Source organism: Pavona decussata, unplaced genomic scaffold, assembly GCF_977016875.1.
Source record: "Pavona decussata unplaced genomic scaffold, jaPavDecu1.1 SCAFFOLD_190, whole genome shotgun sequence".
NCBI lineage: Eukaryota > Metazoa > Cnidaria > Anthozoa > Scleractinia > Agariciidae > Pavona > Pavona decussata.
In genome coordinates, this window is record NW_028145599.1 from 2,605,864 (window position 1) to 2,611,655 (window position 5,792).

The 5,792-nt window shown below is 39.9% G+C and overlaps 1 pseudogene; it reads right to left on the reverse strand.

Annotated features, from left to right (window-relative positions):
* Window positions 1-227: 227 nt before the first annotated feature.
* On the reverse strand, window positions 228-5,439 carry LOC146462354 (pyroglutamylated RF-amide peptide receptor-like; annotated as a pseudogene).
* Between the last annotated feature and the right edge of the window lie 353 nt (window positions 5,440-5,792).

Consider the following 5,792-nt stretch of genomic DNA (forward strand, 5'->3'; position numbering starts at 1 on the left):
AGTGATAGATTGATAGATTGTTAGAGGTTTGGTCAAATATTTTGGTATTACCTGGTGACTGATGTCGATTTTACCTTTTTGGTTGTGTCAGTCGGAAACACATTTGCTAAAGCACAAGCGCTAAGAATTCTAAGGCGGGGACATTTACATCTAAGTGTTTTTGATGTGTACTTTACGTGACACCGAAGGAAGGGAATTAAAATAAAACTTCTGAGCCACGCAACAGCGCAAGCCATTTATATTATTTTTTATTATTATTTTTTTCCAAACGATCGGCTCTTGGCGGAATTAATTAACGTTAGAACAGGAATACATGATATAATTTCCCGATAAAATACATAATACATATGTTATAGAAAGAGTACGCGTTCTCGTTATCATTCTGAGGCGTGATGCGTGGCTTTCTACTAAGAAATCTCTCCTTGTCGTTATTCAGTGGTTGTTTCGAGTGAAAAAAATTGCTTCGGCTATCGCTACTGTTTTAGGGCCTGAAGCAAGTGGACACGAAGTGCACTTAGAAATCGCCAAACAGAATTTGCTTTGTAACTGATACCCCCTTTCAGTAACGCTCTAATGTATTGCACTATGTACACCGCTGACTGGTAATATTAATAAGTTGAACAAAATGTTCCAGCAGCACCTGTTTGACTCGATCCTGTCAACTGACCAACCTTCGGGCCTGGAATTTCACCGTCCAAGCCTGACACTTATAATCTAAATTTACAATCTGGTATATAAACATTTAACACATTTGTGGCTTTGCATTGTGAAAGTATTTGTAATACAAGCAATGTTGTTTGGGATCCCAAAGGCTAACTCCATCATATTGTTGTTGGCAGGGTATGGCGAGTTCTCGCCTCTTGCAGCAGATTGTGGAGATATTCTTGTTTTTCTCAGTCCCATTACTTCGAGGAAATTTTTTGTTATGGAATTTAATGATTTTCCTCCAATATTGAAATAGTAAATAAATGGATTGCACATTGAGTTGGCTAAGCCCACACCATAGGTAATAAGTCGTGCTGCATCCATGGGGTTAGGATACTCCTTGAGATGTCGCTCCAAGATTCCGTGGTAGACAGCAAACGGCAGCCAGCAAGTTACGAAGCAAAGGACAACAATCAGCAACACACGAAGAACTCTTTTCCTTGATCGCTCCAAGAGTTGAGAATTTCTGATTGAAGGGTTAGATTCAGAGGTTACAGAAGCAGCAAGTCTCATATTTCTGGTCCATACAACTCTTATTACACGATAGTATGATACCATCATAATTGCAAAGGGAATCACAAAACCAAGTAAAAGTGAGGCAAACAGGTAGATCCTCCTTGCTAATGTACTTGCCTGTGTAGTGGTGCAGTAGTACACTGTACTGTTATTAAAATTAATAGTTATCACAACAGCTGAGTGGAATACAGGAAGGTTTTGACTTGTACCGTACACCCAGGCAAAGAAGATCAACCAAGCTGGTTTCTGATACCATGATCTTTGGCTGCATGTGAATTCCTGCTTCACGAATGTCATGTAGCGATCGATACTTATTGCTGTCAACAGACTCACGGAAAGTACCGGACCAAGATGCTGAAGAGGAGAGAAAGTGAGGAAATAATTCAGTCAAAAGTACTAATTCATTCCACGAAGTTGTAATGATATCATTCAAAGTACTTAACATTAATATGATACTGTTCGTGACCGAGATGTGCCTTCGTTATGGGTATACGTTTGCATGCGCAGTAAATTAATGTTAAGTAAAAAAAATGTCAAAGTTAGATGTAAATGTTAGTCAACAGAAACTGAACAGATGAAAAACAAACAAGCAAAACGACATGACTGGTTGATTTTTACTTTAGGTTTATGTTTACATTTACGTCCCAGTATAGTCGGCTTGTGAGGCCCTGTTAGGTATTACGTTTTAAGGATGAGGGATAACTTGTTTGTAGTTGATGTGAAATTAAACACAACAGTTTAAAAATCCTAACTGGCATAATTTACTCATGGTTTTTTTGTTTTTGGTTTTGTTTTTTCACATTTGCTGATAATTTACAGCACTCGTGTTCACCCGAGGTCGGTTACCCGCCGTCACCAGTTCAGTTAAACGAAAAATCTAGGCTCCCAGGGTTCTCTCAATTCACCGCTCTTCTCCTGGAGGCCTTAAGGTAACCACATGGAGTATAGCTGGTTTCACGTGACTCAAGTGCTCTCTTCGTTCTCAATAACATGGCTTCTGTAAAAGTTCTGCATGAAGTTACGGCATATATTTATTAGAGCCATGAGCCATGTGATGGTTATTTTTGTGACCCAAAGACTGGTCTTGGGCAACTGAGGAGGAAAGAGAAGAGTTCGACCAGATGCACAGTAGAATGTGACTTTATTCATCGCGCAGAATGCCTATTGTTCTCGGGACATTTACTTCCAGTTCAACAAAGTTCGTAGATCTGTCATATTACGCGCAATCATGCAGAGACTCTATGAAAGCGCTTCAGCCATGGGTTGCCAAGAACGCACGACGAAGCTCATTAATATGTTGTAGGTGGCAAACTAAACAATGAATGCAGCACGCTATTGTTTTCTCCTTTTAGCTCTTTTGTTTCGCAAAATCGCGAATATGCGCATATTTCACAGTGAACGTTCAAATCCAGAGAATACATACACTTTGCTTTATTTTGCTGGAATTATGTTCAAAAGTTAAACCACAGAAAGAGAGATGAAATTTTCCATTTATTTTAGAGCGTGCGAGATCCCGATTATGTCGTAAATAAACCCGCTGCGAGGTGAACAAAATTGAGCGCGGAAGCCAGAACACTCGTCGCTGATTGTAATGTTTTGCTTCTCCGTTCGAAAGATGTTAGCTCTTACATTGACCCCTAAAAGCAATTTAACCAAAATGGCGATTGCGTGCCCAATACAATCTCGAGCAGACTCCTCCAACTGGTAACCAAGCGGCTTAACATTCACTTAAAGGAAGTCGAACACTGTCGCCGGCTTCCCACAAATTTGCAGGTGGAACGTCGGGATGTTTTCGTCAACAAATGGAGGAACCATGTGTATTTTTAAAGGTCGGATCGGGTTTTCGAAGAGTTCTGAAAAGAGCTCCCGGTCCGTGAAATTTTCTTTTTTCAAGATTTGGTCGGCAGATGCAATGAACCAGCTGACGCAACGCGATCAGTTTAAAAGTTCGCGGCTTCTCTGTGCCATTTTACAATTGAGTGATTTTCTTGAATGGGCATTGTTTCAGTCTTGGCTACCATTGTTATTCAGTCGTGGACTTAAAACAATAGCCCACTCGCCCAAAGTGCGCCATTTTCAATTTCAGCAGCTACTAGCAGTCTTCAAGTCGAAAAGAACAGTGGTTCTCGTTTACCGATTTTGAAAATTAAAACGGATTCTGCTCTAGAAAGGCCCCATCTTTCTTTTACCGCGCGTCAAAATATGAAAGCTGGTGGAAATGTTTAGAAAACCGCTGTCAAAAGTGGCGACCATACTGAAAACGACCGATTTTTCCGAATTTTCGAGTTTAAGAAAACAGTCTTTATACTTCATTATATTCCTTCGTTTAAGGCTTAAAGTGTTCATACATCATTGCTTTCCAAAAGGCCGTGTGTCAAAGTTAAGATTACAACTTCTGAAAAACGGAAAAGCATGTTTCACTAGCCCTACTTGTCCAATTTGGCCCCTTTCTCTTCTAATTCTGGGCTATTCAAAGCGCGCTCGCATTCAAATTTGCCGCTTTGATGACTATAAATAATTAATGATGTCCAGGCATTCTGCGCGATGTTCGCCAATTTCATCTAGATCTGGGAGACGATCAGCCAAAAGCAAAAGCTGCTCTGACTATGTCATCTATTAACGTTCCCTTACACCCAAAGCAAATTTCCTCTTTATCCAACTACGATGGAGAGTAAAAATTTTCAAATAAAAGAGAATATACGTATGAAGTTTCATGTATGTGTAAACTGTGGAATAAAGATTAAATAGATGAAACATCAACTCAAGAAGTTGCGAAAAGAAAGCCTGAAAGAGCATTCGAACCCATGACGTCTGCGATGCCGGTGCAGCGCTCAAACCACCTGAGCTACTAAGCCAACTGGGAGCCGTTATTGTGTGGATTCTTTTTTCCAGCCTTTATTTCACAACTAATTTAGCCTTTTGTGTATATAACTGCGATGATCTTTCATCTATTTAATCTTTATTTCGCGGTTCACGTATATGAATTTTCATATATCTTCTCTTTCATCACTCATCTTTCACGGGTATATTACGAATCCACATAATGACGGCCCCCAATTGGCTTAATAGCTCAGCTGGTTTAAAAGAGCACTGCACCGGTATCACAGAGGCCACTAGTTTCAATCGCACTCAATATTTTTTTCTTAGGCCCTGTTTTCACAACTGCTTTAGTTGTGTTTAAAACTGCGATGATCTTTTATCTATTTGAAACATTTTAAATGAACCACCAATCTGAACTCGTAGAAAATACACTTATGTCAGTAGTAAGCGTCATCAATGCGCAATTTGGGTTGCATGCTGCTTCCAGGCCTCTCTATATGAGGCATGCAGCAACAGCTGTCCTATGCATCAAGCGTAGGATAATTTGTTTTCGTTTTCGTGTTACTTTTGTTTGAAATCAACGTGCTTTTTTCCATTAAAAGTAAACCAGATGAAGTAAAGCATAACCAAAGCAAAAGAGAATTGTTTTTGAAACTAAACTGAAGACCACCATAAGGAAAATTATATATAATCACAGTTCGAGTGCGGCAGGGATATTCTGTACTGAAACAGGTAACAGATCCTGCAGATCAAAGTGACCTACAAACATTTTAAAAGTGTTTATAATTAGTAGTGCTGCCATTCTCCATGGAGTGGAATCTACACTCCTACAAGATCAACCTCTAAGGTATGCAATCAGTCATACTCAAACTTAAGGAAAAGATGAGCTAGACATTAATTTTTTAGTCCATTTGCTGTGAAATTTCTATCGGGATTTACTATTTGTGTGTAGGCAAAATTCAAACAGAGATACCTTTACACACAGTCTTGGTACTTTTAGGGATAAGGGATAACTGAAACTCCACCCCTCCCCCCCCCCCCCCCAAACAAGGGCCTCGCTTGTCACCTAACCGGACTACCGCAAAAGCAGAGCTAATACATATCGACCTATTTAATGACTGAAAATGCTGTATATTGTGTGTATTGTACCTGCATGAATCGGGACAACTTGCACAGGCCACTGTCTCTTGTGTGGTACTCAGTGGGGTAGTGAAAGTTAATAAAGTAGGTCAGCGGAATGGACAGCAGGCACACCATCAGATCAGAGATGGCCAAGTGAAGGAGAAACAGCTGAACAGAGGACTTGGAGGAGTTTTGTGCTCGCCGACGCAGGGTTGTGACAACTGCTACCACAATGCCGTTACCAACCAGCCCAATGACGAATATGAATCCTTAAAAAACAATTGGATTTGTTTGAAAAAGAAAACATTTAATTTTAAGTGATACAGGTAGAGACAATTATTTCGTAAACAATTTATAAAAGTCCATTTACCTATCTTGTTTGCTAAGTTATACGGTTGCTACACAAATATAATTGGACTTTCAGTTTCCGTGACCGACAAGTTTTCGCGCTTTTGCTGATCTACTCGCACCTTTCTAGTTGATATTCTTAGCTTTCGAAATTTCAAGGTGAAGGGAGAAAGACGAGTACAAAAAGATAAAATCGGGTGACATGTACATGAAAGCGTCGACAAGAATTTTGTGAAATATTTCAGTGTCAGCCACGCGCCTGTTCTCAAGTTGAAACCGTC